The sequence below is a fragment of the Oxyura jamaicensis genome, chromosome 2 (assembly GCF_011077185.1).
Source record: "Oxyura jamaicensis isolate SHBP4307 breed ruddy duck chromosome 2, BPBGC_Ojam_1.0, whole genome shotgun sequence".
In the NCBI taxonomy this organism is placed as follows: domain Eukaryota; kingdom Metazoa; phylum Chordata; class Aves; order Anseriformes; family Anatidae; genus Oxyura; species Oxyura jamaicensis.
The window spans coordinates 63,337,977-63,361,566 of NC_048894.1; the positions used below are offsets into that span (position 1 = coordinate 63,337,977).

Below are 23,590 nucleotides of genomic sequence, written 5' to 3' on the forward strand. Positions count from 1 at the left end.
CTGAATTCCACATACATTAAACCTACATTTTGATTGTCTCTGTCACAATTTCACTTAAAAAATAGCTATATTCATGAGCAAAGTTCCTGAAAAATTATTGATTTTCCCCAGCTCCATTCTCATCCTAACACTAATGAACAAAGCCAAAGACAAATTTTAGATTTCCATTTGGATGTTAACCAAGTACCATCACAAAGATGTTATTTACCATTTCTCATACAGAGGGCTCTTATTCCCTTCTTGAAGATGTTAAAATCAGTATCATTAATTTATAAATGAATGATCTGAGACCCAGAGGACTGAACTGGATAATATAAGTTAGCAGAGAGAGCTAGTCAACATAATCATGGTAGTGCACAAGAAATACAATCCTTGAATTTACACTGAACTAGCTACTCTCTTCTACAGCTCATCTGAATGTCTCCATTTGCCTACAAGAAAATAGTGAAAGTAAATTCAGATAAATGTTACTAAAAGCAGATTAATAAAATTACATTAAACTTTTAGAGCCATTCAGTTAAAATTTAAATGCTTTTAATTTGATTTAATGTACTTCACCAAGGAACTAAATGAGCTAAAACCACTTAAGTTGCACTTAAAAGCTCTTGCATAGAACTACTGTGTAATTTTAAACATTTCATTTCCAAAGTGAACCTTAATACAGATTAATTTTTCCAAGTGTTAGTATGGTGACAAGCCCTCTGCATACACTAAAGGTCACTTTTTCAAAGGCGGCGAACAACCTTATATGTAGCATAATAGATGGAGATTACTGATGGTTTGCTGCAGACCTATAAGTTCACCTCAGCTACGACACACCAATTTCCCACTTACCTACTCAAATAACAGAATTCAGATCACCTTGATCTGAGGTTAAATGTTACCCACCTACTAGAAATCAAATCTTCATTTTTGAGCTTGTAGTAAAAAAGATTCAAACTCGGTCTCAACCAGATTTCTCAGTTTTATTGTCTCTGACATCTGAAGGGAAGATTTCACATAAAACAGCTAATCTTTTATTTACTAATGTGAAGATTGGTTGTCTACAGAAGGATTAGATTTTGCTTGTTTAATTTCACATATATGTCTTCACTTCAGTTGATTGAAACATTCCTCCTTCAGAAGCAGTTTTCCAGATTTTCTTGTGACTAGATGATATCTTGCAGGAGGTTCCTTGAGGACATAAGAAGTAGGCTGATTCTTCTGTGGGCAAAGCTTCCTCACATCCATAAAGACTGCATGTGTAAAACCCTTCACCAAGATGACCATGCATGAAAGTCAGCCACCAGCCCACAAACTCATTTGTAAAATCACAGAAGGACTCTGCTTTCCAGTTCAGAACATTTAGTAGTACACAAACCAGATCTGGAGATGTAGTTCTTCCTAACATTGTCTTTCCACCTGACAGCTTCTACTCCACAGCAAAGCCACAGAAACTGTTCTGCAGGTCAGGTCCTGCATGCAGCCCAACAACCACCTCACCCAACCCACACATCGACATCCTGGAAGGTGGTAGCCCAGGGGAATGGGTCAGCAGCCAGAGTTGGAGGGGAAAACAAGTAGACCCAACCATGAAAGTGCAGGAACTAGTGTATGGTAAGTTGGTATTTGACATCTTGGTCTTGCTGGGGAGGAGAACAACAACAACAACAAGCACCATACACATTCCTAATATTGTCAACTAATGAAAGTAAAATAAACATAAAAGAGGTTGCATAATTCATACAAGTCAGCATGCAAAAGTAAATCAGACTGTTCTACAGCCAGAAACCTAACCTGTTAGTTTGTGCAGAAGACTGTGAACTATTTTCGCTGAGATTTTAGCTTAAAAGAGTTAAATTATGAACTCACCCTTTTTCATACTTAATTCAACGCTACAGATGAAACCAGAAATGCATCTCCTCCCACTCCTATCACCCACCTCCACAGAAAAATATTTAAATAGCAGAAATTTGTGATCTAGAACAAAGAGTAATATTCTATTAAGTATCAGCCCATTTAAATAAAACTCTCTCCAGCTTAAATGCATTCTGAAATGCCTCCTCATTGCTTTGTTATTTACTTGATATGTCACACTAGGTCTCTCAAACATTAGGATACATTTTCTATGAATACAAGTCTGTAATAATAGATTTAAGGTATTTATAATTTCAAATAATTGCCTGAATGTGTTCTGAATATCAGTAAAATATTCTGTAGCTACATAGGTGATTTTTGTTACAGCTTCATTACCTAAAAAATTCTCTACTGTTTGCAAGTCCCAGAATTCCTGATCATTTTAACTGAACACACACAAATAATCTCTTTCCCACTAAGTTCTTACATGGGCCATTACTACACAACTAAATCTCACAACCTGATGTATTTATTCTCATGATATCCATCATAGATAGCAATACCAGACAGCTTTAGTTACTACATCAAGAGAAAAAACTAGTAGGTAATCACGTACACAAGAAGCATACAAAAGCTTAAAATACAGGAACAGCAATTGAATGGAGCTGAGATATAAATTTACCCAATTTTAGGATAAAGCTTCAAAAACCAGGACATTCTCATATGACATATGAGGGTCAACCCCAATTGTTCTCACGGGAATGACTTCAGGTTGGAAAGGTCAGAAAGACACAACTCCCCACAAAAATGTGCAAGCAATATAAACACAATGTGAAGTGCATTCACTCTGTGCCTATTAAGCATAACCAGGGACTAAATCTGGGGTGAACTGAGGATAAAAATACACCGTTTAACTGAACACATACAAGCTGATAACCCAGAGAAACCAAACGTATTTTTTACATCATAAATCTGGAATGATTGAATAAGCTGTAGTGAGACAGAGATAAGTAGCTCACCCAGCTAATGGGAGGTGTACAGTATAATGTGTAACAGGAGCAGCCAGAAGCATTTGCTGCACAGAATTAAGTATTCGTGAGTACTTTGGTCACATCAAGAGGGACTTTTGAACCTTGTGAACTATTATTCCCTCTACAATAACTAACCAGGCCCTCTTTCCTGATGTGAAGCTTCTAGATTAAGCTTGGAGAACATTCACTTGGGATGTAACTTGGTTGTAGTTGTAGCGTCCTGAGTTGCCAGTTCAGCGCAGACTGACCTTCCTCTCAACAGCCTTTTTTCACCATGAGCACCGACCCAGGCTCCAGCAGAACAAGAAGGCAGACAGCAATAGCAAATCAATTAGAAAGTAGCAGAAATGCCCTAGCACTTGGGAGATAAGGGCAGGGACATCTGACACCTCCCAGGCAGCAACTACCCTGAAGGGACCAAGAACAGATGGCTTCACAGTTTTAATGGGCTACATAAGGTAAGATACAGTACCATCCAAACAGCACAGGACTGATAATAATCTTTAACCTCAATGTAATAACCGATCTAAAAAGAAAGCAAGAATGACCAAAAAAACAACCCAAAACTGTAATAAAATCTACTTAAGTGTCTGATTCAAAGTAGTTTTCAGATGCCAGATTCCATTGTGTAAACACTTCTTTGCAGTGGGGAGAAAAATTGGGATTTGTAAAGAACAAGGATGTGATTTTTGTAAAAACAGAGTATTATATAGATATATATCAAGTCCCCAATGGTAGGGGGGCTGGAATTAGAAGATTTTTAAGGTCCCTCCCAACCCATATGATTCTATGATAAATTATTTGATTTTCTATTTATCAAGTACTCATAAAAGTGTTCAGTGTTATCTAAGTTAAAAAATGTCATCTTCTGTAAGAAACTGATGATCTAAGTGACAAAAGGGAATAGAGAAGATGCAGTGAGGGCCCCAGGATAAAGGATGAATATTTTGATTCCTTTGCATTTGATTGCTTCCTGTTTGCACATCTGAGCCAGTGTTCTTCCTACAAGTTGGCTGACATGTGGGCAAGTGTTTCAGAGCAGACTATTGGTAAGGCACTTCAGAAGCAGAAGTAGCACAGAGAAAGCTAAAGTCAAGCCAAAAAAGACAAATTTGGAATCACTATTAGCACAGGGAAGATAAGCATGAAGGATGAATCAAGTAATGTGAAAAGAACTGAGGATAAGGAAATAAAGCTGCAGGAACTTGACACTTAGAACATAAAGTTAATAGAGAGCCGCTGTAAGAACTTGCAGCTGATGCTGATGTAATGAGAGGAAGATAGACCAGAGCTACCCTGCTCTGCAGGATTGTTAGAATAACCATCATGGCTATTCAGGAGACCTACCAGATGAAGGCAGCCAATGAAGGAATTCTGTACCTCCTGTTTAAACTGAGAGAAACAGTAATGCAGTTAGGGAAAAAAAGATGAGCAGTTGTTTTTTTGGTATTTTTTTTTTGTTTGTTTGTTTTGTTTTGTTTTTTTTTTAAAGTCAATCTCTCAAGACTTCAGAGCACATTCATTACGAGAAGACCAACACATCATATCTCTTTATAAAAAGTTTGTGACTATACTAGCCAAGAGTTATTTTGGCGATGTAAAAACACTGCTGTCACAGATGGGCTTCATACAAATGAGTTATTGTTTTCTTAATAAATGTGCTTTTTCCCCCAAAGAAATTCTCAACCTATGCAAGCCCTCAAATTTATTTTTCTTTCTTCTCACCTACAAATATGAGACAGAATAAGACATTGTTTGTTTTCTTTATTTGATAGACTTTTTTTCTCCAGTTTGGTGGTACTCCAAGTGAAAAGGACAGCAGATACACTTCTGGCAACTGTACAGCGTGTTGTATTTCTCCCCACCCCCCCGACCCCCCCCATAAAACACTTCACTGTGCCAGCTTTCTGTGAGTAAGCTCAGAAATAATATACTTTTTCTGACACATGACAGCAGTGCAGTTAGTAAATAAATTAGACCCATATGAAAATGTGATTCATGTGCAGTGTCATTATTCCAAAGAATAAGGTGGTGCATGGCTATTGGAGGTCATCCTATACACAAACCTTCAAATTAAAATTCTTTCCCCAGACTTTTGGAAAGCTCTTTTTGCAGCTCTTCAACACTTAACAGTCACTGTGCAAAACTTTCAAGCCACATAAGAATCCCTCTCACAAGGAAACATGAAGGTCCAGCACAAAGCTGATCAGACAGAACAGCATCCTCACAACACCTCACACATGGACAGAGTAAGAGGCATCAATGGTTTCACTGCAACCATATGAAAACAAAATGACTTTGAGAGGTTTCAGATAATTTTTTTTTTTGCATAAAGAACAGGAAGACGCAAACAAGCATGAAAATCTAGTATGGAAGCAAAAGTTTCACCAAAAGACATAAAAATGACTGTTTCCTCCTAAGTCTGGCTACTGTACAAAAAGTTTGTAATGTGTACACGTCATAGTTTGCACTGAGGATGAGGATTTGATAGCTAGCCTAGTTCAAATACTAAAATACTTAAGTCAGCGTTGCCTGCCATGCCATTCAAGTGCCTTCAGTCAGCATACATAAAGGATCACCCTGCTGAAGGCTTTTCACACCGAGATCTCACACACATACTCAGAGCAAGTAGCTATTGTTGGCACCATCAGTCAGAACACACACATGCCTGTGATTTTTACACAAATTGATGTCACATCCAGAACGAGTGAATTTCAAGATGCCATACACTACACAGAGAAGTTTATTAATACCAACCCTTTTTTCTTCCCCCTTCTCTCCCACGTCAGCAGTTACAGGTTCAGATCTAGAAGATGAAGGGGATTACTGCAGAAAGCCAAAGAGCTTGGCAGTATAACCAGACTGGGAATAGGAAGCCAGGCAGATGCAGAAGACCTGGGCTGACACAGCTTCTGAGCCACTTTATCAGCTTGGCCATGCTGCTTTCCTTCTTGGTGCTGCTGCTCCTCTCTGTCTCTGTACAAGCTTATACAATCAGGCTGAAATCTTCAGGGCAGCGACTGCTTCTCCCCATGCTTCTCAGAGGTTGGACTCGGTGATCTTGGAGGTCTCTTCCAACCTAGACTATTCTGTGATTCTGCTTGGCAAGCAACAGCTTATAGGCTTGACTCATAGCTTCGTGAAAGAGATGGGCTGATTTTACTCGGATCTGCCATGCCAAGAATAACACCATCTTTTCACTTAAATAATGAAGAGTACCCATATTCCAACCTGTCAGTATTCTTTAAAAATACATACAGCTGGAAGAGTGGCTCTCATTCACAAGTTTGCTCTATCCATATTGACAGCCACGATCTCCTCACAAGGTCTATCTGGGGAGATGTTGCTCCCAGGGTCCATGTTTTTAGTCCCTGTCCTCTTTCCCCCCTCACCTCTCCTGCTTTATTCCCTCCTCCAGTATAGCCCCTCAGTCACGTCAGGCAAACTATTTGTGGTGTGGCACAGTGAGCTGGTCCAAGTCTCAAGTGAGCAGAAAAAAAAAAAAAAAAAATCGCCTGAAGAAAAACAAACATTTTATTTTTAGCCTGGATACATTCCCTGACTGAGCTTATTCCCCACCACAACAGGTATATCAACACACCTGAGGAAGACATGGAGTAGGTGAGGCTGCAGCTATTCCTGAAAGAGATGAATGTATCCATTACGGTACCAGGAAGGGTTTTAAAATATTAGTATTAGAGTAGGGGGGTCTTGCACTGGGGAACTCTTCAAACATCACGAAACAGACTAAATACATATTCCTTATGTTTTTCACAGTTTCCTTTGCCACTTTGGCTAATTATACGATATTTAAGTTTAAACATATGTCGCCTCCCTTGCAGTGAATCCTCTCCTCCTACATGATACAGCAGTGAAGTCATCTTGCTGACTTCAAGCTGAATCCTGCACTTTCTCACGTAGGTGGGCATTTTTAGTTCATCTGGAAAGCAGTCCAGCCCCAAGAGTGCAATAATTCTTGTTGCAAGAAGCCACCAGTAGCTCTACCAGCCCAGGTATCCCAAAACACACCATCCAGGTGCCATATATTAAAGAACCAGCATAGCTTCCACTATCCACCATAGCTTCCACCATCTGGTTCTTAAAACCTAGAAGACACCCAGGACACATCTGCATTGGTGGGAAAGGTGAACCAGCAGATCAGAAGCTTTTGCTCTCCTTCCCTCTATACCATCAGCACATCATTTGAAAATATTTGAGATTTTTTTTTTTAAACTACAACACACAAGACAAGAAAATTCCAAATGGAAGGAAGTGGCAAAATAGTAAGCCAAAAGAAGTATTTAGAGGAGGAAAAAATCTCACAGGCCTTTACGAACCATCATGTACTGCTGACAGGAAAATCTTTGTTATTGCATTCCACATTATGTGTACATTGAGCTCAAGGCACAGCAGCATACACCACAATAGCTGTGTTTCATTATCTTAGGAGAGCAGAGGATTTAAAGGGAAAAGACAGCAGCTGAAAATAATTGCATTAAATTAACATTAGGCTTCAAACCCAGAAGAGGCATATAATATGCAGGATGGCTGCAGAAGCAGTAACTCATAATTAATGTCTGTAGAAGACAAATAATCCCACTCTTGGAACTCTAACTGGGATTCAGAATCCTAAAGAAAGAAAGTTCACCCCAAACAGTGTTCCCCCAGAGAGGAAAATAAGGAAGGAAAGGAAAGGAAAACATGGCCTAGCTAAATATATCAATAGGTAGGAAACACAGACTGCAAAATCAGGACTAACATTTTTATGGTTTATAAACCATTCCCACACATTCCTCCTCAAAAAAGGACTTAGAAAATAAATCTGATTTTAAAAACTATAAATGAAACAGATGTGAGAATTTAAACACCTAGGGCAGAAAAGAACAAAACCTCAGAGACTGGAGCAAAAATGGCAGTCAAGGTTGGAGTGGGCTAAAACACAGCCAGAAATGACAACTGTAATTCAATCTGTGGATGTACTTTACAACAGTCTTGATGCCACATGGGCTTAGAAAAGAACAGCATCACTAAAAAAGGTACTTAATAAATTAAACTGTTGGAACAGAGAGACACTTCACAATCTTGAAGGAGTGTGCTTTCCTTAAGTTGAACAGGGAAGTTATGCTAAGCTTGGGAATGGAGGTAATTACTTCAAATAAATAAGTAAATAATATTAAAGATGTCAAGTTACAGCACCCATTCATTTCATCTAGGAACAGGTATCAGAAGTAAGCAATGACGTTACTGGTAGGAAGGAATAACAAAACTCCCCAGTTCTTTCTCCCAGTTCCATCTGGAAAAGACACAGCCTGGTTAGATCCTTGGCTAACTGTGAATCAGAAGGAAAAAGCAATCCACAAGATGAGGTCTGAGGAAACTCATGGCAGAAGTTACCACATGACCACCAGAATTGATGCCTGGTTAGCCACTTGCCATCTGAATTTACATGGCTTCCCCAGTTGGAGATGAGTAATAAATTCTAGATAATAAGCAAGCCAGCTTTTGGAAACAATTAACATCCGATTTTCCTTAACCATCATGTTCAGGAAAATTTTTACCTCCCTTCCACAACCCTGCAGGACACAAAAGTTTAATCTGTGGTCTTTACACTTAAAGCAAAAACTAAGCAGCAAGGTGTTCATGCTGTAGGGTGTTTAAGTTCCAACAGATTCCTTATCAAGCACATAAAAATAATTTGTAATCCATCTTTACCAAGCAGAAAAAAAAATATTTTTTAGTTGAGCTTCCCAACAAAGCAAGTTTTTATAACTCTTCATCTGTATTTGTCAACCATCTGGACAGCACTATCCCATATGGACCCACAGATTTCTGTTAAGTCTCCTTCATCAGCAGTATCACTCCCCAGTTCTGCTCTTTCACTGACTGACCAGCACAGAACTGCCTAAAAATGAATAGAGCTTTAATTAAATCTTGAAGCTTATGTTTAAAGTAAGTGATACCAAATATTTTTATTTTAACATTAATGATAATTTTAGAGAAATCTGAATCTCACTTAACTGGAAGCCCCTTTACAACTACTCTGACAGTGAGGCTTTGTGAAAAAGGAGAAAAAAAAAAAAAAGGAGAGAGAAAAAAAAAAATCACATCCTACACATTTCAGGGTACAAGTCAGGTAAATTGTGAGATGGCAATCTGCTTTTTGCAGAAGTTTTGGCTTTCAGGCTTTTCATATCATTTTTCTTAAAGAAGTGAGAGATTCCATTTCTCACGTATCTATGTAATCCAGCAAAGCAAACACCTTCTCTGTGAGCAGCAAGGTTAAGGCATACTGACCTGAATCCCTGCTGCAAGTTTTCAGCTGTTTAATAAGGATCACATTCGAGTCTTCCCCTTGCAGTTTCTACTCCATCTAGTTTCCTACTTTCCCAAAACTTGTCTGCACTTTGTATCTTTGGGACTTCTATTGTTCTCCTGACTTGGCTTGAATCAGACAGCAATTTACAAGTTACTGGAGAAGGGAAGAGGAAAAGACACAAACCCTATCGGTACAAGCAATAGACTGTTGCTGTTTCTAAGTGTACCAAGGTAAAAATTGAGAGGGTGGGAGGATGACCTGACTTCTGGAACAGAAGCCCTTCTTGCTCTCCACACCTAACAGAACATTTCACGTGCATAGATCCATTCCAAAACTTTGGCTTACAAATGTTGGAAATGTTAAGCAGTGAAGAATTAAACCTGCTGCTGTCTTCCATGTATGATTTCAGTTAACATTTCCATTTAATTGTACAAGACCTACTTCCAGTCCCAGTGAAATACAACATTTATTACCATCCTTAGCTTTTCTGAGTTTTTCAAATAAATAGAATAGTTCAGTTGGAAGGGACCTTCAAAGATCGTCTAGCCCAAGTGCCTGACCACTTCAGGGCTAACCAGAAGTACATTATTGAGGGCATTGTCCAATGCCTCTTGAACACTGACAGGCATGGGGCATCAACCATTTCTAGGAAGCCCATTTCAGTGTCTGACCATCCTCACAGTAAAGAAATTGTTCCTCATATATAATCCAAAGCTTTGTGCCGTTCCCACATGTCCTGTCTTCAGTGACCAGGGAGCAAAGACCAACACCTCTCTCCGGTCTTCCCCTCCTTAGGACACTGCAGAGAGCAGAGAGGTCTCATCTCAGCCTTCTCTTCTCCAGGCTAGACAACCCAAGTGTCCTTAGCCTCTCCTCCCAGGACAGGCCTTCCAGCCATTTTACCAGCTTTGTTGCCTTCCTCTGGGCACTTTCAAGTATTTTTATATCCTTTTTATACTGTGGAGCCCAGAACTGTACATGATACTCAAGGTGAGGCCACATCAAGACTAAATATAGCAGGATAATCGCTTCTTTGGACCAATTGACTATTCTGTGAATATCCGAAGTTAAAAAAAATCTGTAGCTTGTTCTTCCATTTCCAACAGTTATTTGCATAGCCACTCCCTCATCTAATCTTTCATTTCCCAGTTACATAAGTCCACACACAAAATGAGAACAGTAAATCAAATGACATGCTTGGCAGGCTCATGTTGGTGTGATGACAGTGAGATCCTGGAGCAGCACAGGCCTCTTATGAAGAAGGGTCATGAAGTTCCTGGGCAGTTTCTGTAACCATTATCTGACCAAATGAGCAATACTGAGACAGACACGGCCCTTGGTGGAAACTGGCTGTCAACTGGTGTATACCCAGGGAGGGGACAGAGTTGGTATCCAAAGCTCCATGTGTCACACTATACGGCCTGTCCATGTTACTGCATTAACAGGACCAGTGAGCTTTTGAATCTCATCACATCATTAAGCACTGAGGTGAAAATGAGAAGTGGGGGTGCAGAGCACCTGCTAAGGTAAGCTTGAACACACCATTTTGTTTCTCAGGTTTTTAGTTTCCTGACTGAAAACATAAAAGGCATTATTAGATAGAAAAGCAAGCTGTTGTTGTACTTGACCCAAGTGGGATGACAAAAGGATTACTTAAAACGTTTGTGATTCATCACAGTTCAATAACTTTGCATGAATGCTAAAGCATTTCAGAGAGGTAGAAAAGCTTGTGCAGGTGCAACAAGAGCAATGAATCAGTTGTTGCAGAGCTGCTGGATTCAGTCTAGGCCATGGCACTGAGAAGCCCCTGTGTGGCACAGAAGGGGCTGCCAGCAACTCCCCACAGACCGGTGGTATTTAGACAATAAGCTATAAATGCAGACATTACTCCTCTCTCCATGTTTAGCTTGCCTTCATGGTAAAATTTACAAGCATGCAGCATGTAACTGAGTCAGTGTGGTTCCTCTTCAGGAGCAAGCATAAGAAAAGAACCCTAGTTAATCCAAACTCATCTAAATTCTCAGCTAAACAGTAACTCCCTGCTTCTCCTCTTCCAGCTCTTCTAAAAAGAATTTTTGAAATCCCCTCTCCATATATACACCTGTTTAATTTAATTCATCTTCAGCTTTCAAGAAAATACACTATCATCCCTTAATTACAAAGGATGCTCAGTCCTTAAAACAGGACCCCCTCCATGGACATGCATGTAGATATAAAAGTCAAATGTTTTGACTTAAAGAATGTTTCTTGAATACAAATTACCATCTCTGTCTCCTACATATTAAAAATCTTCACAGAAAAGCTTTCCAAGTTCTTTAGAAAGTAGCTATTGTCAGAAGCATAACTGCAAAAGACTGATACTTCCCACTCAGCTGATCTGACCCATGCATTCATTTCATTTTCTCCACCATTATTCATGCTTATACTCGGGAAAAAAAAAAAAAAAAAAATTACCATATCTTTATTGGTCTGTGCAGAATCAAAAGGATTATTTACACACAGACATACACAAAAAGAGAGAAATGAAACTTAAGGACATTTCACTTTAATCTAATGGGAATAAGAATCCTTCCTGTCTTCACACACACACCCCTACCTTAAAAGACCCACAATAATCTAGGATTGTCCTTAAAAGCTCAAGAGCTTCCTAGCTCAAAACCTTCCTTTGACATTGCAGTCTTACAGTAGACAGCCCACAGAGCTGCCTGCTGAGGACTCAGACAGGCTCTGCAACAGCAGACAGAAAGATGGGGAGGAGGGAGGAAAAAATAAATGAAAGCACAGTTACAGTTTGGAGAATGGCCACTGTATATGGCTCCTGACCTGCAGGACAATGAGCTGCAATAGGGCTTCGCCATCGTCCCCAAGAAGATGCAAAGGTTGTTAAAGAACATGTTATGGTCCTGCCCTGTCACCAGCTAGAGATTTTACACCTCGCTGGACAATCTATTATATAAAAATAAGCACACATTAACTCTTAAGGAGAAATGAGGTGTTGCTGAGGAGTATTTACCTGGTGACTGTGTAATTAGATAACACTCTTCCTTTTGTCAGAGCCAGTAATAAGTTATGCTACAACCCAGCAATATTCTAGCTCAATTTCCATATACCTTACAGACTAAGCTTGTGTGGCCAAATCTAGGTAGAAATAGACTAACATAATTTTGCACCCCATTTGAATTACTGAACTAAAACATTTGGGATCACCAACTCCCTCTCCCAGGCTTAATCTGCAGAAGAGACTTTGCCCAAACAGACTGGCCAGTCCCTTCCCCTGCCCCTGTCAGGCCTCCTAACACTTTCTCCTTCTGCTTTATTTCTCTTCCCTCCTCCTTCATTTAACCTTTACTGTTGACAAAATTTTTAAGGAACACACACGATTATTCAGATGTTTCTCTGCTTTGCCAAGTTCTGCCTCTCACTACCAACCATAGCATCCCCCAGCCTCCACCAGCTACGTGCCATTCCTTCAGGAAGGGCACCTTCTGCTGACAGTGTCGGAGGCCAGGAAGGCTCCCGGCAGCACAGCTCCAGCAAAGAACCCAAAAATGAGCAGCCTTGGGTTTTGCAAGAGAAGACAAGGAAGTCCAAGACATGATTTTAAAACAGAGAATAAAAAATGCCTCTGGCACTGACCATTTTGAAACAGAAGCAAAAACCCAAGTTTCTCCCCTTCCAAAAGAGCTGGCAGCACACAAGGGCATTCACCAGCAGTGAGCACCTGCTCCTCTTACTTACACAAAAATACACTGCAACGAAAGAAGAGACATTACACCCTGAAAACCATAGACCAACAGACATCCAATAATGCTCCAGCAATTCTGCCCTATTACTGCAGAAACGAACAGTGAGGCCAAACACTACAATTTCTGCGGGTTCTCCCCATTGCATTCTTGCTCTTCATTTGACAGCTGCACAATGCAAGCCATTGACAACTGCAGAAAGATGCTGAGTTTTGTCAGCAATAGCTTAAAAGAATGACTGCAGATAGATGCATTATTTTATGCAGAAGTTTCAGCAACCGAATGTGGTAGAGTACAAAGGTAACAAAGTGGAAACTGCTCTTCCTAAAACAAATACATTGTGGCTCTAATGAGACAAAAATCAGGGAAAGTCCTTTGTTTCTTAAACACAGTTATCCTGCTTCGGTAGCATACCAGTGAGAAAGAAGTGAACAACTTCCCTTACAGTACACAAATTATTCTGCAAATAGCAAAAGCCTTTGCAATTATTGCGTGTATTACCCTCAACTTTCACCAATTTCCTGAATTTGTCAATGGGCCAGATGTAGTTGAAGGTCAGTATTAGACCTTAGGAAGGAAAAAGCAACTTCACAGATATTTTAGTGGCTTGCATCAACTTACCATAAAATTTAAGGAAGACTTTCTCCTTTCTCTGAGCACAAACTAAGATTTTTGAGTTTTAAGTTTAGGTATCCAGACATGAAATCACTATGAAAACAAAACAGAAAGTTATTGAAAGTGAAAATATATATATTTTTTTAATTATATCACATAGCTACTTCATTATTTTCACCTATGCACAACCTGTAGTAACACACATAGACTGCTACCCAAGAGACATCGCAGTTGCCTACACCATCACTGGAACAGCAACTCTTCTTCAGTAAGGACAGAGCTGATGGTCCCTGACATAAATCCAGATGGCTCCAGAGAGTCCCTTAGTACATTCCTTCAAGAGTTTATTCATTCAGGGGCTCAGTAACACTTTAAAGCCAACTTTGCCCACAGCTGTTGACAAAGTACCTTTTAAAAAGCCCCCTTTTCTTTGACTTCATGCTCATGAGGCTTGGTGTCAGCACCTGATAAAGAAATGAACGCAAACAGTAGTGGGTATCTCCAACTGAATTCAACCAATGCTTTTCCTCTTGCCTTCATCATACACTAGGAAGAGTTCCAGAATTTTTACCTACAGTTAATACACAGATTTATTTTTTGGGCCCCTCGCTACAAGAAGGACATGGAGGTGCTCGAGCGAGTCCAGAGAAGGGCTACGAAGCTGGTGAGGGGCCTGGAGAACAAGTCTTACGAGGAGCGGCTGAGGGAGCTGGGCTTGTTCAGCCTGGAGAAAAGGAGGCTCAGGGGTGACCTTATCGCTCTCTACAGGTACCTCAAGGGAGGCTGTAGCGAGGTGGGGGTTGGTCTGTTCTCCCACGTGCCTGGTGACAGGACGAGGGGGAATGGGCTAAAGTTGCGCCAGGGGAGTTTTAGGTTGGATGTTAGGAAGAACTTCTTTACCGAAAGGGTTGTTAGACACTGGAACGGGCTGCCCAGGGAAGTGGTGGAGTCACCATCCCTGGAGGTCTTTAAAAGACGTTTAGATGTAGAGCTTAGGGATATGGTTTAGTGGGGACTGTTAGTGTTAGGTCAGAGGTTGGACTTGATGATCTTGAGGTCTCTTCCAACCTAGAAAATTCTGTTATTCTGTTATTCAATACTGGACAGTTTGACCTAGACGGAGCTGTCCTGAGCTCCTCCTGATGCTGAGGAAGGGCTCTTCTACCACTTTCCAGTCGATTGAGCAGAGATTTTCCATCTATTCATTTTATATACAGGTAGAATTAAACTGTTCACTTTAAGCTGATTCAGCTCATTGAGGCACTACAGCTGCAGCAGTAACTTCATGTTACAATTTGGAAAAACAGTAGGAAAGAAAATGAGTTCCCACTGCTGGCACATACTATCCATGCTTTCCCTAGGAAAGGCATATTGCCAGCTTTTATTCAGACAATAGCTTGCAAATACATCCCTTCAAGTCTGGATTCTGTCTACTATTGCTCCTTGAATATTTAACTTAACTTTGTGAAGTTCATCAAAAAAAGGTCCAAGTTTTTTAACTGATTCAGGTTATCAATAGAGAGCATAACCGTGTTTTGCAACCACTTGCAGCTTCTCCATAAAACGGGCAAAGATCAAGTATCCATGCTGACCTTACTAGACATACCTGTTCTTTTTAATAATTACTATTGATTATAAGATCTTAGTGCAGCTCTCACAAGCTAGTAGAATTACAACCAATTACTCTTTTTCAATGGCAAAACAACAAATCCAGATTAATTTTTAATATGATACTCTTCTCCTAAGGAGTCTCTTAAAGTAGTGTCTCTCGTCTCATTCAGTATGCAGTTGAAATGGCAAAAGACTTGGACTGGGATTCTTAGAACACACAATTTTCTTCCCCTTTGGCCAATACTGATAATGCAATCAATTGCAATCACACATCTGAGAAATGGAAGCTGTAGCAGAATACACTGGGCCTGTCCAGACAGGGAGCAAGTACCCCCTGAATTCAGGTGTAGAACACACTCATTCTGAAAACTGCAAAACGACTCTTTTTCTAAATGACTCCAAATTGCTTGCCTAGGAGGCTACCTCCCTTTTCCACATCACCACAGGTGGAATCTCTTTGTTACATGAGGATACAGCTAGAGACAGGACATTCTCTAAAGGGGGCCCTCCGCTCTGAATTTCAATGGATCAAGAAAGAAAAGCCCCAAGACAGGAAAGCAATACTTATCCCCTTAGTCAGGCTTATGGGGACTAACAAACATGGTCAGAACAATTGTAAACAAAGGATCTGCAGGTTGACTTAGGTTTAATTTTTCTAGTCTAGTTTGGTGGCTCTCTACTTACCGATTTAGGTGATAGAAGCTTGACCGCTTGCTCTCCCCTTTTCTTCCCTCGTATGTCATCATACTTCCCATTACAGAACAGCAGCCTACAAGCTAGCACAGGTACTTTTTTCAACCTTAATATATGATTTACACATTAAATGTATTAAGTCATGGTCAAAAAGCCTTGCTATCTCTAGAGGGAGGTATTTAAATTCATAAGATTATTCAGCTTGAAACAGAGAGAAATTCTTAAAACATACTGTTTTAGTTTGAATTCACACTCTACCACCAAACAGTGGAAGCTTTGATCCCTCTGGCATATGGACCATAAAATCAATTTACAATTCCAGTTTACAAACAGCCCTAGACCATTTTACTTATGCATTTGTTTTAAAATAGAACTTCAACTTCCGACTTGTATTTAAAATTATGTTGATTATTTTCTTCCCATCTTTGTCTGCACACATCCCCTTTACCATAAAGTGCTTTCTGACTTATTTGCAGCTGCAGGGAATGGAGTCTTCAAAACCTCTGCCTTCCAGAACGTCCCAACACAGAGCAATGCCACCAACTCTTGTTCTTAGAAACAAAAACACACTTTTCCAACAAGCTAACTTCCTATGGTAGCTGAAGAAAAAGTAGCTGATTTTTTGTAGGTCAAGAAATAAAAGCCCAGGTCATTGCTTATTATAAAGCTCATTATAAAGTTATGTGTATGTTATAAACTAAGGCAAAACTGAGAAATCAGACTGAAATTGCCAGCACTATATACAAAGTGAAGAAAAGACACAGACGATTCATTAAGTCCAAATTCATCAGACAAGAAAGCCAGAATGGAGAGGCTCAGACCAGCACAGTGCAGAAGTTATGATTTTTTCCCTTTCCAGACTGTATATCTTATTTTCCATGAATGCACTTCTGTAAAAAGTTCACTTTAACTGCAAAATGTGAAAATTAGTCTTTTCAAAAAAAGACCTCAAAAGTATGACCTACTTCTAACATAAGCTACAATTTTAAACCCCAGTACTTTTGTTCACGATGTGGGCTATTTTTCATATACTTACTCCTTCTTTTCTGAACCAGGCATCAACTATCAAATCTTTAATTGCTTGCCATAAATATGGTTAAAATTACATTAAGTGGTCCAAAGTGGGAAAGACCTCACATTTTCTTTCAGCTTTGTAGGCTTTTTGGTTGGTTGGGTCTTCTTTTTCCCGTCCTCTAACCACCACCAAAAGTTCTGTCTGATGCTGACCAATGAAAGCTCTCATTTGTTCTCATTTTCTGGCCCCCCCCCCCCCCCTTTTTTTTTTCAGGAAAAGAAGATTAAACGCAACAAGAAACTTGTATGCGTATCTATAGAAGAAGAGCTTATAGACCTACACAAAATAGAGATCAGACTTAGACCCCACATTCAGACCTGAATTTTGTTTTTTAGTTAACAGAAGGGATGTCAGTATGTGTGAAGAGGGATATTGGGAAGTGGGGTGAAAAGTTTGATAGGAGGAATGCACTTGAACCACGAGGGGTACAAATTCAACAGCTGAGTGCCCCAGTGGTTGGAGGGAAAAAAAAATAGCAAATTTGAAGGAGAAGAACTAAAAAAGGCCAATATCCCAACATTTTAAAAGCCCAGCAACCAAATGGTACATCCTTTCCAAAATGTAAAGATCAGTACTTATGTTTGGGGAATTTTATTTTTTTTAGTTGGTTTGGCTCAGAGCTAGCAAAAGAGTTTATCCAAAAGTCCATGCACTGAGCCAGCACTTATCAGGTTTCAATTTCCAGCTGAAGCCACAACTGTTGCTATGAAAACTAATGTGCAATTGTATTCCAGAAAGCAAAGCAATGGAAAAGACTGCTTTGGAATGTAACAAATATATACATTGGCACTAATAGTAAAAATCATATTATACCAACCTGTGTCATAACCATTTTTCTCTTATTATTATTAGAGGAGAAACGTACAAATCAACTGTATTATCTGGCCAGAGGGTATTATGTGAATATTTATAAATTCCTCATTGCCCTACCTCGACAGATTATTCTCTCACAAAATACGAAGCAGCATTTTAAAGAGTCAACCCCACTGCAGTCACTCCAATAAGATTCAACAGCCTATACAGCAAGTTGCCAGTCTGGCCAGATAAAAGCCTAAACCATTCACATGAAGCATCTTAGCCAAGATCCACGCAGACCTGACACTTCTGCTGGACTACACAATCCATACACGTTGGCAGAAGAGAAAGAAAAATAGGCAAGCAATGTTTTCACTTTGACTAAAAATTCAAGCACCAGAATTCATGTGTGTGCTACGAATATATAAATAGTTTGCTACGATAGTTCTCTATCCCTCGAAAAACAGGTTAAAATGTCCACATTTTATACAAGTTTACTGAAACATCAGTTTTACTAGCCTATGTCCATCACTCCAAAACACAGCAAAAACTGTTTTAAATAAATTATTTTAAAACTGCGATCATTCTCCCATTGTCTGAACATTTATGCATATCCTGTTACTACATGAAAGGTCGAGTCAACATCAGAAGCAACAGATACAGCCTCCAAGTCAGCAAAGACACAACATGAACACTTTACTTTCAGCATGCGTATTATCAGAGGGAGACAGCTACATGCTCAAACTCATGGAAGTTTCTAACAGACTGAACTTTTTGGAAGTTTCTCATAGACCAGGTTAGGAGCCCCAGTTCTTCCCATTCCTTCCATCAAGCTGACAACAAGCTGTAAGGAAAACACTGTTTAGCAGTACCAGTCACGTATGGCTCTTGAGACTGGATAAAATTTTAACTGAAGCTGGAAGGTCAACAGGCTGACAACATTACGTGAGCCTGCTGACATACCTTGTATATCCTTTTGTCTAACGTCAAAATGCTGAATATGTTTGATCTACACGTTGTCAACTTCGTACATTAAGGAAAAAAAGGTCCATACAGAACATTTTGTTCATACTCAAATTTACAAAAAGCTCTCAGAAATTAGAACATCTTCAAGCAAGCATTTTCTGCTTTAAAGAGTGCGAATCTAAAGTCATCACATCTCCAGAATCTGAAGTTCTCTTAGAAGCAGTGACCCATTCTCCCTTTCAGCTAAAGCAAGGCTCAACAAGAATTTGATTTTATAGTATTAGTATTCATCCAGCTACTAAAAAATTACTTAGTTACTGACAACACGATATTTCATAGAGCTTTACACTTCATGTGCTTCCATAAATTAGGGAATTGGAGCTAGAGACTTTGAAAGAACATTGGAGGTAATAGACACTGCAGTCCACAGCTTTTCCTGCAAATTTTAAATAAAATTAGTTAACTGAATAGTAACATTAGGGATATCTGAGAAAGAATTTAAGGACAGGACAAAGTTGGTGAAAACAGCAAGCTGGGATAAATAAGTAAATATGTCAAAGACCAAAAGAATAAACTACCAAGGTAGGGGTGGGGAATACGCAGAAAGAAGTGATGAGAGTTTAACTTTCAGAAATAAAATTAAGAAAGAAAAAAAAAAAAAGGAAGGAAAGCAGAAACAAAAGTCAAGAACATACACAGCTATGTTTTTGTAATAGATCTGTTTAGGAACAATTCTTTTTTTTTCCCTTCCCTTTAGCCACTTTACTGAATGTGCTGTTTCACAAACATTTTAAATCAAGTCAGCCTGAAAGGGGCAATATTTCCCCTCAGCACTGACTGCTTGTTCCCACTCCCTCCCTTGTGCTAGCTGCTGTGGAGCTTTGCTGTATTATTTTACTGTAAATGGGGCAGAGCAGAAGTAACCTCATGTCTTCAAAAGCAGTGAGAATAGGTCCCTGGCCACATTTGCATAAGGTCTCCAAGTAGTATGTTCATCTTCCTAAAGAGATCCAAAGACCACTTAATAGAAAAATACCAAAGCAAGCTCGTTTGCACATGGGCTAACACACTTGGCTAGGGGCATCCCTGGCAGGAGTGGCTTCGAGCCTTCCTGACAGTATGGTTTACTGCTGAACTCAGAAACAGCTCACCCATCACTTCTGCGCTCCCACAGCCAACTTCCTCTCCTAGCAGGCACTGAAAGCAAGCCTAGCACAGCCAAAACAAGAGACCTGCCATGGAAAACCACCATTAGGAGAAACAGTGATGCATTTCCCAGTGCTTACAAACAGGTGCCACATGAATTCACCTTGCTCCTAACCACAAGCCCGTGCTTTACAAACCACTCCACTCAGCAGCTTGAAAAATTAGTAGCCTACTGATGTGTACCACATACATGGCATCTGCCTGAGCACATGCCACTAACAGAGAAGTATACCTCTGTCAGAACTGAAATGGGGAGAAAAGGAAAGAGCATTCATCAGCCATCCCTGTGGCATATACTTCCTGTTAATGACCTTCTTAAATGCGGAGAGTGATCAGAAAAACAAGGAAACTCGCAGAAGGGCTGCGACCTCCCCTTTGGTCTGCTTTTCACGTCTCATGACACTTGCAATAATGAAAGGTGACACCTCAGAACCAAATCCTCACAAGTATACTGATGCAAAAATGTGCAATGAGAGACAGCTCTGCATTTCTGTGATTGTTCTCTTCCATTTAGCTCTTAAATGCCAATCTGTAACAGCATAAGTATACAGCTTATTTTATGGTAAGTGTCACATATATTATCACCTCTTACGATCTGTACTATCAAATGCCTGCCAACACACTGGCTTCTGCCAATTGCTTTTAGTTTCTTTCTCTCCTTTTCCAGTGTTATATTTGGAGAGAGGAAAAAGGGAGAAAAGAAGGTGACTGACTCAAGTAGAAGGAAAATAATCCGAAATCCCTGAGACATTTGCCCTGTTAAACTGACACAAGCTTAACACTGTGTACTTGGCAGGTTCCTCTTGCCACGAATACAAGAACCTTAAAAAAAAAAAAATCAACAACAACAAAAAAACTCATTCAAAACAGGGAAATCTTTTAAATATACAGCACAGACATGACTGAATGGTGGCTTGACGGTCGTTAAAGCCACTTACCAGTCCTGCTCTAGTTTGTAGTCACAGGGGTTCAAACACCACTGACTTCATAACCATAAAACAATGTCTTTTCAGAATCTCTTTTTTAGTAGGATAATGACTGAGCAGGGAGAAAAAACCTGACTGCCTCACTGTCCTACAAGCCAAACCTTCACAACAGCGCAGGGATGCAGCAGAAAAGAAAGCCTGCTAAACCTCAGCAGAGCTGCACAGACAAACCAGAAGAGACATTACTTTTGCCTTCTCTAAGGGTGTGTGATGTTTTGTAGTTCTTAAAATCCAACTACCTTCTACAAAATTTTTTTAATGCAAGGACATCCTGCACATTTGCATCACAGCACAACAAAGAGAACTGCTAAATTTTACAGATGATTTACTTCTAGAAAACTAAAAAAAAAATTAAAAAAAAAATAAAAAAATGAGTGATAGTAAAGTCAAAAGCGAAGAGCAAAATTGTACCTGATAGCCTCAAAGTCCCAAGCAAATCCTTATCTGAAAGTCACAAAACTAAAAAGCTGTGGTTGGCAATCTATCAAAAATGAAGCCTGCCACTGGAACAGTAGGGCTCTGCCTGATAGGATGCAGGTGCGCTGGCAGATTTCAGTGGAAACACTTCCCAATTACAGTTAAATCTACAGCCATAAAGCCTCCCAGCCCATCACATGCCAAATCCATCCGAAGCATCAAAATAGGAAAGCCACACATATCTGTGAACATGAAAGCTCCATAGTCTGTGTGTCAACACGGAAAATATTAGACCATAATCCAACACCACTTCATAGGCTGGACACTGAGAAAGAAAGTCTATGGACCCAAACCTTAAAATCAAAGTGGTTTCTGTTAGGTAAAAAAAAAAACAAAGGGCGGAAGGAAGGGTGGAGCACTACGTTACTCTCGATCTGCAATTTGCTGCAGAACGGCATTGCTGTCAGGAAGTACAGCACACAGCAGAGTTTCACCAACAGTTACACCTTTATACTGCCGTGTAACTTCTACATAAGTTTTTTTTTAGGTGAATACTAGGGCGAAGGGCATAAAAGCACTTCTCTTAGGACAGCACATGCAATCTGTTGCACCTCAACAGTGAGAAAACAGCGCTACTAGATTTTAAGTACACAGGGTGTGAGGTTATCTCCTTATATAATGACTTTTGAATCACAGATACTTTCAGTGACCATATAAGACTGTTACAGAATAAGTAGTTATGAAGAATTTTTCCTATCCACTCAAAAGCTATATGAATTGTACATCTATTAACTTTTTCCTGGCATGTGTAGAATGTTAGGGGAAAATAAAAAAAAACTGTAAGGATATAAACCTGCTATTTATCCTTTTCCCCCTTTCCTTATTAAAGGAAAAAAAATCAATGACATTTGCACCTAATTTGCAAGCTGCAGAGAAGACAAGCACAGTGACTTTCAAACAGATTACAAGAGAGAAAAGAAAAACAACTTCCCTTCTGCAACCTCCCCTGGCCATCATGTATACCCCACAGTGGTTCCATTCACACACTGGGGCCCACAGAGTTACACTGACAGCAGTAGCTTCCTGTACTTGCTTTGTATCCTTTTGCTGTTTAGCCACGTTAATCTATTTTCTGAATGGCGAGTTTTTAAAGCTGCTGCCAGACTTTCAACAGCTGTATGAAATGTGAGTTGTGGATATTTGCCTGACAAGCACGCAAGAGGGACTTAAGCCAGCAAACAGACACTGCTGCTCTTCCTCTTCCTTATCTAGTTACCGGCCATCAGATTAGATGTCTACCACCTACTTATACAGCTTCAGAAACAGGAAGGAGGAAGGTGTAATTAAGGAAAGACAGCCTTCAAATAGAACACACTTGCAGCTCTAACTGAAAGAATTTCACAAAAATGAAAATACATTTCTCCTTACTGTGTAACATGCCACATACGTCACTCAATCGTACAGGAACGACACAGAAAGAATGGAATGGATGAACAATGAATGATCCATAAATGCCTCAGAGATTATATAACAGAGGATGCAACAGCACATGTGTTTGGGCATTTGGGGACAGAGGAGGAGAGAGCTAAGAGGAAGAGGAGGAAACGTCCTCAGACACTAACACGGGGCTCCGGACAGTTCTTACTCAATTTCCCCCTCTTCCTAAAAGATAAATATTTTAACAGCAGGCAATCAGGCAGCCTAGGGACAACAGCAGGAGCAAAACCACTTGCTTATGAACGCGCTTCAAAACATCCCTTGCTGAAATTGCACCGTAAATGTATCATAAAATGCAGCTTGCAAGCAACCATCTTTACACTGGAGCAATTAAACCACTGCACGCTTCCTGCACTGTTATTGCCGTTGGCGCTCTTGCTGGGTTTGTCACACACGCGGAGCTCTGGCAGGTTGTGAGGTGCTCCTCTGAGGTGACCACCACCACCGCCGCCGCACCGCTTGGGCGAGGCGCACTCACCGTTAATTTTTGGGAGCTCCTCTATTTGCTTTATACCCTTCTCGGGAGACAGCCAGCCGGTTGTTTTAGTTCTGCAAGGAAAGAGAGGTTCAGAATAAACTCTGGGATGAAGCCTTGGAGATCTTGGGATCCGCCGCCCACCCTGCCGAGCAACCTCGCCTCGCCAAATTCAGCACCGCCAGCGCCCCAACATTCGGGAGGGGGGGAGCACCCCGAGACCCCTCCCCCCAAGTGCCCAAGAAAGAGGGTGAAGGAGGGCTGGGGGCTGCCCAGCGCCGAGCCGCAGCTCTTGGGGCCGCATGCCAGTCCCCCTCCGGCCATGCCG

The 23,590-nt window shown here is 40.2% G+C and overlaps 1 protein-coding gene across 1 annotated transcript in view; it reads right to left on the reverse strand.

The window, feature by feature from the left end:
* ELMO1 (engulfment and cell motility 1) overlaps positions 1–23,590 on the reverse strand; it is a 320,073-nt gene that overhangs the window by 295,980 nt on the left and 503 nt on the right. Inside the window, exon 2 of the mRNA XM_035319248.1 lies at positions 23,266–23,336. The gene's annotated coding sequence lies outside the window, so the exon portion shown is untranslated. The remainder of the gene's footprint in view (positions 1–23,265; positions 23,337–23,590) is intronic.